This window comes from Chiloscyllium plagiosum, unplaced genomic scaffold (genome assembly GCF_037043375.1).
Source record: "Chiloscyllium plagiosum isolate Xiang-an unplaced genomic scaffold, Cpla_swu_hap1 HiC_scaffold_37, whole genome shotgun sequence".
Taxonomy (NCBI): Eukaryota; Metazoa; Chordata; class Chondrichthyes; order Orectolobiformes; family Hemiscylliidae; genus Chiloscyllium; species Chiloscyllium plagiosum.
Window position 1 is genome coordinate 80,986,476 of NW_028270175.1, and position 13,744 is coordinate 81,000,219.

The following is a 13,744-nucleotide window of genomic DNA, read 5'->3' on the forward strand; positions in this document are numbered from 1 at the left end:
TAGACTCCTTCCCTTTCTGAGTAATAGACTGGAGGTACTGAGTGGGCTGTCCCTGTTCTTCTCCAATAGTGTCAATAGGCTGAATGGCTTTCTCACATTCTGTGAAACTAGCGTGAGGTGCTGAATGAACTCTTGTTTCACTGTGGCAATGTGCAGTGCCAGGCAGTGCTCTTACATGAATGTTATGGACCCTTTACCAGTTAAAGCCTCAATGAAGTCTGAGTCTTGCTGCCATGGACACAAACCAGTTCAGGAGCTGATGGGGGATAAAATGTTCTGAACATTGTGGAATCTTCAGTGACCACCCCCACTTCTGATCTTATGATGGGGAGGGTGAGGGTGGGGAGACATTGGTGAAGGAGCTAAAGATGTTTGTGAAGCGAAAGCCAACTTGAGGATCTCCCACAGAGGTGACCCAGGACTGAGATGATGAACATCTTCCTTTGTGCCATGTTTAATTCCAAACACTGGAGAGTTTACTTTGATTCCCATTAAGTCAAGTTTTGTTAACCACCTTGATGTCAACAGAAGTCAACCTCTGCCTTGATATCAAGGCCAGTCATTTTTACCTGAACCCTTGTCTCAAACTCTTTTGTTCATATCAATAATCCATGATAGAGGAGCAGCAAGTGTTTTCTTCAAACTGGTGGCATTGAATGTCAGGATATCTGTTCTCAAGAGTGTTGGGGAGCTAGATGACTGAAAGTATTTGAAGAGGCGGTAAATGAATATTGACCTGTCAGAGAGGTGAGGGCTATGAGGAATTGGGTATTAAAGAGTATTTCAGACCGACAGCAGATCAGCCAGTTTCTTAGTGAAGGGCAAGGAAGGCTTGGGGAGTGAACGACCTGCTCCTGTTTCTGATTTTCTCCCATTCTGCTATTGGAAAGTTAGTGGGTGTTATTTTCATGAATGCTGTCTTAATGAATGTTGCAGTCAGGCAGACCAGAGGATTTTGTGAGCCATCCCTGGGTGAGGTATGGGGGCTGTATTCACATGAATGTGGGTCTCCAACATGATCAACAAATGAAGCACAAGTTGCAGAGAGGGGGTGCTCTGTGAAGAGAGATGAGGGGCCTCTTTTATACTTAAACTGGATTTTCCAATTACATTTCCTAAATCACCTCACAGCGTGTGGGACAGTCTTGAAGGGCCGAATGGTCTTCTCTGTTTATGTGCACCAGGTTATAGGAGTAAGTAGCCTCCAACTGCTCCTGTCTAGCAGGTTTGATGGGCTGAATGGTACACAGAAACATGGGACTGAGGAGCAGGAGTGGGTCATTAGATACTTTGAGCCTTCTCCACCAGGCACTAAGATCGTGGCTGATCAGGTTGGGGTATCAGCCCTACTTTCCTGTCTGTGTCCCAATATCCATGACTCACTTCTCTGTCAAATATTTAACTAACGCAGCTTTCAATCAATTTGAATATTGAGGCACGATCAACCTCCAGTGAAGAGAATTCTGACTTGAAAGGTCCTTTCAGAGTTTTTTGTCATCCCTCTTATGGAATCAGAGCGTCATGCAGGACGGAAACAGACCCGTTAGTCCAATCTGTTCACTCCGATCAGATATCAAATCTGATCCAGTCCCATTTGCCAGCATTTGGCCAATATCCCTCCTCTTTCAGATACTTTTTAAATCTGCGATTGTAACCGCTTTCAGCACTTCCTCTGACAGCACTTTCTGTACACACCATTCTCTGTGTGAAACATTTACCTTCAGGTGCCTTCTAAATCATTCGCCCTCTCCCCTTCAACCTCTGCCCTCTTGTTCTGGACTCCCCTATCCTGGGAAGCAGAGCGTGGCTGTTCAGAATATCCATGCCCCTGGAGGTTTTATAAACCTCTATAATGTCACCCTTCAGCCTCTTACACTCCAGGAGAAAGCACTTCAAACTAATCAACCTCTCCCTTAAGCTCAAACCTCCAGTCCTGCGACATCTGTGTAAGTCATTTCTGCAGAAAACCGAGTTGTACGCAGTATTCTTAAAGTGGCCTCACCAACATCCTGTACAGATGCAACATGCCACCCCAACCCCTATACTCAATGCTCTGACTGATTAAGGCAAATGTGCCAAATGTGTTCAGCACCACACTGTCTACCTGCGACTCCACTTTCAAGTCACAATGTACCTACAGCCCTATGTCCCTTTGTTTCACAACACTCCCCAGGAACTTATCATTAAGTTTATAATTTCTGCCCTGATTTGCCTTCCCAAAATGCAAAACCATGCATTTATCTAAATTAAGCTTATCTGTCACTCCTTGCCCGTTTGTCCCATATAATTCTGTCTCGTTGTATTCTGAGATAATCTACTACACCACCTTTCTGATGTAGTCTGTATACTTACTAACTATGGCCCCAATATTCACATCTAAATCCTATACATAAATGATGAAATAAAGTGAATTCTGTACCGATTCTTACAGCACACTACTGCCCACAAGCCTCTAGTCTGAAAAATATCCCTCTTCCTTCAAGCCAATTGTGACTTGCTTCCTCTGTATCCCACGTGACCGAAACTGACTAATCTGTCTACCAATCAGAATGAAATACTAGCTGTGAAGAGAGGCTGAGTAGTTTAGTTTTATTTTCACTAGAATAAAGGAGATTGAGGTGCGACCTAATTGAGTTTTGTAAAATCATGAAGGGTATAGACAGGGTGGATAGAGACAAGCTTTTTCCCAGGGTAAAGGATTCAATAACGAGAGGTCGTGCTTTCAAGGTGAGAGGTGGAAAGATTAAGGGGGATACACGCGGTACGTACTTCACACAGAGGGTGGTAGGCGTTTGGAAGGCGAAGGGCCTGTTCCTGGGCTGTACATTTTCTTTGCTCTTTGTTCTTTAAATGAACACCTTGCTGAAGTCCATATACACAATATCTACCAAACTGCCTTCATCAATCTTCTTTGTCACCTCTTCAAAACTGTTAAAGTATGAGTGACAGAGAATTCCCAAATTCCATTGTTTAAATAATAACAGCAATTTATGTTTTAACTCTGAAAGTGAAAATTTAACATAAAGCATTCTGAACTTTGAGACGTCCTTTCTCTTAACTGCTTATTATCCGACTCCAGCTCTATAACGATATATACTTTCAATAAGACGCTTATTAAAATTACATAAACTTAATTTGAAAACCACACAGCAGCTGTTGGTTTTGTGTCTTCTTCCACCTGTAGCTCTCCCTGGGTTATCTTCTTTCTGTTTACTGCGGATATGTTCCATATGAAAAGATATCTTTGACAGAGAGTGTTCTCCAATTTCTTGCATCTGTGTTGATGGCATTTGCTCTGTCTGCAATATTCCAAAATACCTGCATTTTAGATATCCACAACATCAGATCATCTCATTGATTTGGTTTTCGAAAAACAATAAATTCAAACTTGATTTGATTTTTTAGTATCCTGGGGCAAAACATTAAACTGATTGGTAGAATTTGAATTGTTGTCCAAAGAGCAACCATCTCAGGGATATATTTCACAGCCAAATGTGACATATTTTCAGTTGTCCTTGACACTGAGTCTGCCATCCTCTCATATACACAGGAGCTTGTAAGCTCTCAGTTCAGAACAGCATTCACTCTCTCTTAAAGGTACAGTACACACTTTCAACTTCATCACATTATACCCTGATGAATATACATAAGTGGAGCTTATCCAGATTTCTCTTGATCCGTGGTGTGTCAATATTTCATTCACTCCGCCTGGTGTGTGTCTGGATTTTGTTGCTCTCTTGACAACATCTCATTTTTCGACTCCCTCCGTGGGAATATATCAGTATTTCCCTTTCTGACACTCGTGAGTGTGGCAGGATTTCAGTTGTTTCATGGGGACTGCGACACTATAACAATCTCAGTGTTTGTAGATGGCACCAAATCTGAAAGAACTGTGAAGTCTATGGAGGACAGTGTGGAACTCTAACAGTACAATCACACGTTGGTGTAATGTCCAGGCTTATGGCAGATGGGGATCAGTGCAGAGCAGTGTGAGGTGATGCACTTTGGTAGGAAGGACATTGAAAGACATTTTAAAACAGGCTGTACCTTTATAGTGAGTGTGCAGGAGCAGATAGTCCTGGGTGTATATGAGCACAGATTGTTGAAGATATCAGGACAAGTGAGGAGAGCAGTAACTATCACAGATTAGTTTCAGTATCTGAGCTGTTTACAGGGGGAGGTGTAGGAGGGAGTTTCCGTGCTCCCTTCCTGGGAGGTGGTGGTGACGATGTGTTGTGAGCCCACCCTCTTGCCCACCGAGACCGTGGGGATTCCATTTGTATCCGCTCGACACAAAAGGGAGATGGCATCTGGGCCACGGCTTCTCAGTTGTGCCGGGGGGAAACGGAGCTGCCAGTGGGTTTAAAGTGAGAATTGCCCTTCACTGAACATTGTTCCTTACTCGGTTGGTGGAACGTGGATGTTTCAGAGTTTCCATGCGAGGCGTCCCCGTCCTCTCGGGCTCGTACCAGGGCCCTCCCCACATGGCGGGGGGAAGGGCGCAGGGAACGGATATCGGGCAATCCACCACACGGCTTGGCCCTTTCTGTCCTATTCCATGCTGTTTCTCCTGGAATGGGAGCAAGGGAAGGAGGGAGGGTTGGAGTGTGTGACCCTACTGTTAGTGCTGGTGTAGGTGGGAGACAGGGTCATGGTGAGGTGTCCGGAGGGAGTCAGTCCACAGTGTTGTATCTATACAGTGTTATTGGTGTGGGGAGGGATGGGGTAAAGTAGAGGGAAGAGAGAAAAAGAGAGAGAGAAGGTGCTGCTTGCAGTAGTGAGAGTGGTGGGCCATGAGCCTTGTTCATGTGCTGGTGCTATAACAGATATACAGTGATCTTGAGGGAGCAGAGAGAATACAGTGAGCCGTATCCTGACAGAGCGGGCAAGGTTATTGATGCTTGTCCTGTATTTCTGGGCATTTCTTCAGACCGCAGATACTGCACTGAGCTGGGTGGGGAGCTCAGACCATGCTCGGGGAGTCTGGTGGTGTGGCCCTTCTGGGAAAAGAATGGTCCCCCTCTGTACTAGCCCATCCACCAGGACGTCTGTGCCCCTGTCGACAAACTGTGGTGTAATTGCATCTTATCTGCCATGCTCAAGATAAACTGCAGGGCAGCTCCAAACTGAGAAAGCTCAAACATGTGCCCATTGGCTTGTTAAAGATGGCACCAGTGCCAGTAATCACAGAATATCCAGGGGTACCCGGGCGATGGTGAGTACCTCCAGCCATGATGGGTGGGAGAATCGGGCTGGCATTGAATGAATTGGACACCATGGTGTGGGGTGGGTAGTTAATGAGGTGAGTTCGGTAAGAAAGCACAAGGAAACTAACTCGGTTTCGTGCAGATAATCACTCTGTCACACTCAATGAAAATGTCACTGAGATAATGTCTTCTTAGAATCTGCCCAATGAGTCATAGATGCTGTTGAAACCACTTCCAATTACAAAGCTGCAGGACAAATTCTCATCTGACCTCACACCAATATCCTTTTTCCCCATCTTTCCTGGGAAGACAGGCTCATGTTACAGGATGCTATCGAATTGTCTACATTTCAGCATTCTGCAACCTGGGAATACATCCTTCCATAACACTGTCTTTCAGTCTCCCCATCTATGTCTATTTCCCAAACCCCTCCCATGTGGTGATATTTAAACTGATTCCCCTGCCATCTCTCTTTGGCAGTGATGTTCACAACCACAGCACCCCCTTGTCATGGCACAATGGAGAGATGGAGATGTAAATGGATGGGAGCTGCACATCCTGTCTCTTCCAGCATTGGCTGCAATTTTCCCAACACTGGGCACTGATCTAACGCAGTGTTACCGAGCAATGCACTGGGGTGGGGTACACACTCCCACATGCTGGGAGGATAACTACTCCTGGTTTATATATTAATTCACGGGTGATCACTGCCCAGGTCGCTGTGCTAGTCATACTATCTGGTTGAGGTTTATGGATAATGCAATGATGTGGTGGATGCAGCTCCCCGTGCTGGAATGATTTTTATTCCATCTTCACACATTAGTGCTCTGCTGTGGTCTGTACAGCTCCCCATTCTGGACAGACATATAGCCCGGGTTTATATACCAATGCAAGAGTGTAGTCTGCACAGCTCCCCGAGCTGGACAGATATCGAGCCCGTGTTTATAGATCAATGCAAGAGTGTAGTCTGCACAGCTCCCCGAGCTGGACAGATATCGAGCCCGTGTTTATAGATCAATGCAAGAGTGTAGTCTGCACAGCTCCCCGAGCTGGACAGATAACTAGTCCGAGTTTATATATCAATGCACGGGTGTGGTCTGCACAGCAGCCCGTGCTGGTCAGATAACTAGTCCGAGTTTATATATCAATGCAAGGGTGTAGTCTGCACAGCTCCCCGTCCTGGACAGATGTTCAGGCCTGGATTATAGATCAATGCACTGCTGTGGTCTGCACAGCTCCCCGTGCTGGACAGATATCCTGTCTGGGTTCATAGATCAATGCACCTCTGTGTTCTACACAGCTCCCGGTGCTGGACAGATATCTTATTGGGGGTTCTAGATCAATGCACTGCAGTGGTCTGCACAGCTCCCCGTGCTGGACAGATATCTTATTGGGGGTTCTAGATCAATGCACTGCAGTGGTCTGCACAGCTCCCCGTGCTGGACAGATATCTAGTCCGGGTTTATAGATCAATGTACTGCTGTGTTCTGCACAGCTCCCGGTATAAGACAGATACCTAGTCCAGGGTTATAAATCAATGCATTGCTGTAGTCTGCACAGCTCCCCGTGCTGGACAGATATCTAGTCCGGGTTTATAGATCAATGTACTGCTGTGTTCTGCACAGCTCCCGGTATTGGACAGATACCTAGTCCGGGGTTATAAATCAATGCATTGCTGTAGTCTGCACAGCTTCCCGATCTGGACAGATATCTAGACTGGGTTTATAGATCAATGCACTGCTGTGGACTGCACTGCTTCTCATGCTGTATTCTTGCTCGAGTTTATATATCAACGCACGGGTGTAGTCTGCACAGCTCCCCGTCCTGGACAGATGTTCAGTCCTGGATTATACATCTTCTCCCCGTGGTGGACAGATATCTGGACCGGGTTTTTAGATCAATGCACTGCCGAGGTCTGCACAGATCCCCGTGCTGGACAGGTATCTAGACCGGGTTTATAGATCAATGCCCTGCTGTGGTCTGCACAGCTCCCCGTGCTGGACAGATATCCTGTCCGGATTCATAGATCAATGCACTTCTGTGGTCTGCACAGCTCCTCGTGCTGGACAGATATCTGGACCGGGTTTTTAGATCAATGCACTGCCGAGGTCTGCACAGATCCCCGTGCTGGACAGGTATCTAGACCGGGTTTATAGATCAATGCCCTGCTGTGGTCTGCACAGCTCCCCGTGCTGGACAGATATCCTGTCCGGATTCATAGATCAATGCACTTCTGTGATCTGCACAGCTCCTCGTGCTGGACAGATATCTGGACCGGGTTTTTAGATCAATGCACTGCTGTGGGCTGCACAGATCCCCCTGCTGGAAAGATATCGAGTCCGAGTTTATAGACCAATACACTGCTGTGGTCTGCACAGCTCCCAGTGATGGACAGATATCTAGTCCGGGTTTATAGATCAATGCACTGCTGTGATCTGCACAGCTCCCCGTGCTGGACAGATATCTGACCGGGTTTATAGATCAATTCACTGCTGTAATCTGCACTGCTTCTCATGCTGTATTCTTGCTCGAGGAACACAGCAAGCCAGGCAGCATCATTAAGTGTGGAATTTGATGTTTTGCGTGTAGCCCTCCTTCAGGATTCTTGCAGAAGGTCTACACCCGAAACGACAACATCTTCACCTCCTGATGCTGCCTGGCTTGCTGGGTTCTCCCAGCATCTGCAGCTTTTTTGTCTCTATCCCGGCTTTCCTGAGTGCACACATGTCTCGTCTGTGTTTGATGATATCTGCCCTGATCTGATCGGTGTAGTGCTCCACACTGGCCAGACTGCTGGGTTGTATTGACCAGTTCAATTGATGAATCTGGACAGATTGCTGAGTTGTACTGAACAGTACACAGGCCTGGTCTGCAGTGTTCCAAGGTGAACGGATATCTCCTCTGGGTTGATGATGTCTGGGCTGGTTCTGTCAGGTGGATTGAGAATGTGGTAAATCGAACCATTTCAGCTAATCTGGCAATGCCTTTAGTTCCCACTCCTGTGATTGGACCCTCCGTCTCTCACCCCATTAATGTTACAGTGTGGCCATGCACAGTACATTGTGTTGGTGGGGTGGGTGGGGTGGGTAGTGGGGAAAGGTGATGGACAGGTCAAGGAGTTCCCCGGAACGTTCTGTCCCCGACATTCTATAACTGCCATTCGCCAGAATGTTCTGTCCCCGACAATCTATAACTGACATTCTCCGGAACGTTCTGCCCCGATATTCTATAACTGACATTCTCCGGAACGTTCTGTCCCCGATATTCTATAACTGACATTCCCCAGAACGTTCTGTCCCCGATATTCTATAACAGACATTCCCCAGAATGTTCTGTCCCGGACATTCTATAACTGACATTCCCCAGAACATTCTGTCCCCAACATTCGAAAACCAACATTTCCCGGAACGTTCTGTCCCCGACATTCTATAGCCGCCATTTCCCGGAACGTTCTGTCCCGACATTCTATAACTGACATTCCCCAGAATGTTCTGTCCCCGAAATTCAATAACTGACATTCTCCAGAACGTTCTGTCCCCGACATTCTATAACTGACATTCCCCGGAACGTTCTATACCCGATATTCTATAAGTGCCATTCCCCAGAATGTTCTTTCACTGACATTCTATAACTGACATTCTCCGGAAAGTTCCGTCCCCAGCATTCTATAACTGACATTCCCCGGAACGTTCTGTCCCCGACATTCTATAACTGACATTCCCCGGAACGTTCTGTCCCCGACATTCTATAACTGACATTCTCCGGAATGTTCTGCCCCCGACATTCTACAACTAACATTCCCCGGACGTTCTATACCCGATATTCTGTAACTGCCATTCCCCAGAATGTTCTGTCCCCAACATTCTATAACCGACATTCTCCGGAATGTTCTGTCCCCAACATTCTATAACCGACATTCTCAGGAACGTTCTGTCCCCAACATTCTATAACCGACATTTCCCGGAACGTTCTGCCCCTGACATTCTATAACTGACATTCCCCGGAACATTCTATCCCTGACAGTTTGTGAACGGCCGGACGTCAGAGAATTAGACCATGGATAAGATCCCAAGGGAAGAGATCCCGTTCCCGGGAAAAGGAGACACTGTTCCGAAGGCCCCTCAGGCAGTTAAAGGGGTGAATACATTTTCCCTGCGTTTACATTTCTTCACGACACAGGATCGACCACAATTTAGACCAAAATATAGGAATTCCCAAACTCCGTTTATCTTCAGGAAACTGGGAGAGAATCCTTCAGGACAGCAACGTTTCCACCCTCCGTATTAGGAACTGGGAAGGAGTAACCTGTGTCTGCTCTCGAGTGTGTGGGAATGTTCTAGAAACCATCTGTCCTGATGGATGTGTCTCTGTGTCTTTGGGGAGGGAGGGTTTCTGGTGGTTTATGTCACATTTTTGTCAGTAATTCAGACCTTCCCATTTGTTATTCAAGCTCCAATTATTTTAATAAATCCCTGAATGTATGGACACATTTGAAAATCTCACTGGGTACCCAATCCCTTTGCCTCAAGGCTGAAGGATAATGGGTTTGTTTTCCTTCCTCACAGTTAACGGAGTCACCATCTACGTCCTGCTTTATAAAGATTGTGGATTGTCTCCATGTGTAAGACGTTACCTGGGGGCCATGGCAGCGGCGGATCTCCTGGTCATTGTCCTCGACCTGATACTGAGACACATTCCCATTGTTTATCGGGAACAGTTTTATTTCCTGAGGGACTCCGTCCCCGTGTGTAATATCCACGCCGTCCTGCTTTATGCAGCCACTGACTGCTCTGTCTGGTTCACCGTCGCTTTCACCTTTGATCGGTTTGTGGCCATTTGTTGCCAGAAGCTGAAAATTAAATATTGCAGTGACAAAATGGCGGCTGTGGTTCTGGGAGCAGTGACTGTGCTGAGCTGTTTAAAGAACATTTTCTGGTATTTTATGTTCACGGCTCAGTATTGGCTGATGAACGCCCCCTGGTTTTGTTTTGTAACACTCACTGTTCTATTCTCCAGTGTCTGGATCACAATCGAGTCCCTCCACCACATTCTTACCCCGTGTGTCCCATTTTTCCTGATTCTGCTGCTCAATGTTCTCACCGTCAGACACATTTTAGTGACCAGCAGAGCCCGCAGGAGACTCCGCGCTCACACCAATGGGGACGCTCAGTGTGATGCTGAAATGAGAAACCGAAAAAAATCCATCATTTTACTGTTTGCGATCTCGGCCAATTTCATCCTGTTATGGTCAACGTTCGTGCTGCTTTCTATATGGGTACGGGTGATTGTTATTGTGGATACCCCTGTGTCTCTCCATCCCTTTATGCGGCAATTGGGCTTCATGCTGCAGCTCCTCAGTTGCTGCACAAACACCGCAATTTATGCCGTGACCCAGACTAAGTTCAGGCAGCAGCTGAAGAATGTGCTGAAATATCCCTTCATCCAAATCCATCCATCCATCAAATTCCCTCATTAATCAAATTCCCTCATTTCAGTTCAGTGTTTCAGTGATGCAGCAGCCTGTCGCAATGGTAACAGACTGAGGATAGCGCTGATTTGTCCATCCTTATCCCAAGTGGGGGGTGGGGGGTTCAGGGACACATTTCAATGTTTCTCACAACTCAGGGGCCAGTGAGAAAAGGCACCATCCCACTGACTGTATCCATCACTTCCATTTGTAAACAATAAAAATATTCATTAAAGTGTGCCGAGCAGCAGAGTGACCGATGTTGTGTGTCTTTGTGTTGGAGAAGTTGAGCTGGAGAGAGACAGGCTCAGCCTCAAGTCCTGGTCCTCAGGGAAGGGGAGGGCACCGTGCCCTGAGCTCAGGAGCTGTGTTTTACTCACTCTGTCCCCCCACTGCAGCCTACCCATTTCCTCTCCCCCACTCTTCTTCCTCAATTCTCTTCCTCTCTGTCGTTCTGCACACTCTCTCTTTCTCACCACCTCTCCCCTTTACTCTCCCTCCTCCCCTCTCTCACACACCCCCAACCCCAGTTTCTCCACCTGCCTCCACTCTTCCCAGTCCCCCTCGCCCTCTCTCTCATGCCGTCTCAGTCTCTCTCCCACAATTCCGTCTCTACCCAATTTTTCTACTCCCACCTCCCACATCCCACCGCCACCACACCACACGCATCCTCACCACCACCAACCCCCCGCCCCCCAGACTCTGGGACAGAGGGAGAGGGAAGAACCAGGGAGACAGGGTGTGTCAGAGAGAGAGGGAGGGCGGGAGAGAGATGCAGTCAAAGAGAAACGATGGGTGGTCGGGAGAGAGAGAGAGACACCAAGCGAAGTGAATCGAGAGTGGGAGAGGGTGGAGAGAGTGAAGGAGCAAGGAGAGAGAGATGGGCAAGAGAGTGATAGGGTGAGAGTGAGAGAGAGACGGGGAGGAGACAATGAGAGAGAGGTGCAAGAGAGAGGGGCGAGAGACGGGGGCGAGAGGGGTAGCGAGAGAGGGGGAAGAGAGAGTGCGGGGAGAGAGCGCACAGAGAGAGAGAGGGAAGAGAGAGCAGGTAGAGAGTGAGATTGAAAAGAGAGGGGGAGAGAGAGTGAGAGACAGAGGGTGGGAGAGAGAGGAGGGGAGAGAGAGAATGGGAGAGAGCGGAGGTGAGAGAGGGGAGAGAGGAGGGTAGAGAGAGGAGGGGGAAAAGGGGGAGTGGAAGCAAGAGAGATGAGGGAAGAGGCGATGGGGAGAGAGGAGGGGTGAGAGGAGAGGAAGAGAGTAGGGAGAGGAGAGCGTGAGAGGGGAGGGGGGAAAGGGAGTAGAGAGATGGGGTTAGAGAGACGGTGAGGAGAGAGGGGGTAGAGAGAGGGGGTAGAGGGGTTAGAGAGAGGGGGTAGAGAGAGGGGCATAGAGATAGGGGTAGAGAGAGTGGAGAAGATAGAGGGGGAGAGAGTGAGAGATGGAGACAGAGGGGTGGGGAGAGGGGGAGACGGGGAGAGAGAGAAAGGGTGGGAGAGAGACAGGGTGGGAGAGAGGGGGAGGCCGAGTGAGGGGTGGCCGAGTGAGGCGAGGGAGAGTGGGGAGGACGAGAGAGGGGTGGAAGAGTGAGAGAGGAGGGAGAGTGAGAGGAGAGGGAAAGTGAGGGGGAGGGCGAGAGACAGGAGGGTGAGAGACGGGAAGGAGACAGAGGGGAGGTCGAGAGAGGAGAGGGTGAGAGAGGGGAGGGCGAAAGAGGAGAGGATGAGAGAGGGGAGGGCGGGAGACAGGGGGAGGGTGAGAGAGGGGAGGCCGAGAGAGAGGGGAGGGCGAGTGAGAGGGGAGGGAGTGTGAGAGGGGAGGGATAGTGAGAGGGGAGGGCGAGGGATGGGAGGGTGAGAGACGGGAGGGAGAGAGAGAGGGGAGGGCGAGCGAGAGAAGGGAGGGCAAGGGAGAGGGGAGGGCGAGGAAGTGGAGGGCGAGAGAGAGGGGATGGCGAGAGAGGAGAGGGAGTGTGAGAGTGGAGGGCGAGAGAGAGGGGAGCGCGAGAGAGAGGGGAGGACGAGAGAGAGGTGAGGCGAGAGCGAGGGGAGGACGAGAGAGAGGGGAGGGAGCGTGAGAGGGGGGGCGCGAGAGGGGAGGGGGAGTGAGGAGTAGGGAAGAACGAGAGAGGGGAGGGCGAGAGAGGGGACGGCTAGAGAGGGAGTGGAGAGCAACCGAGAAAGAGTTGGCGAGAGAGAGAGGAGAGCGAGAGAGAGAGGAGAGCGAGAGAGAGGGGAGGACGAGAGAAGGGGAGGGCGAGCAAGAGGGGAGGGTGAGTGAGAGGGAAAGGAGAGTGAGGGGAGGAAGAGCGTGGGGAGGGCAAGAGAGGGGGAGGGCGAGAGAGGGGAGGGTGAGAGAGAGGGGAAGGAGAGAGGGGGGAGGGCGAGAGAGGGGAGGGCGAGAGAGGGGGGTGGGGCAAGAGAGGGGAGAGAGAGAGGGGAGGGAGAGAGAGAGGCGAAGGCGCAAGAGGGGAGGGCGAGAGAGGAGAGGGCGAGAGACTGGGGAGGGATAGAGAGAGGTGAGGAAGAGAAAGAGGCAAGGGCGAGAGAGGGGAGGGCGAGAGAGAGGAGGGAGAGTGAGGGGTGGGCGAGAGAGAAGGGAGGGAGAGTGAGCGGGGAGGGAGATTGAGAGGGGATGGGGATTGAGAGATCATAGTGAGAGAGGCGAGGGTGAGAGAAGGGAGGGCGAGAGAGGTGAGGGAGAGAGAGGGAAGAGCGAGAGAGGGGAGGGCAAGAGAGGGGAGGGTGAGAGAGAGGGGAGGGAGAGAGAGGGGAGGATGAGAGAGGGGAGGACGAGCGAGAGGGGATTGAAAGAGAGTGGTGAGGGAGAGAGAGGGGAGGGTGAGAGAGTGGCGGGCGAGAGAGAGGGGAGGGAGGGAGAGATGAGAAAAGAGAGAGGGGAGGGCGAGAGAGAGGGAAGGGCGAGAGACGGCGACAGGGAGAGAGTTGCGAGAGAAAAGGATGCAAGAGCGAGAGAGAGGGTATAAGAGAGAGCGAATGAGGGAGAGAGTTTACGAGAGAGATAGGGAGAGCGGGGGGAGAGTGAGAGAGAGAGGGGACAATTGAGTGATGGA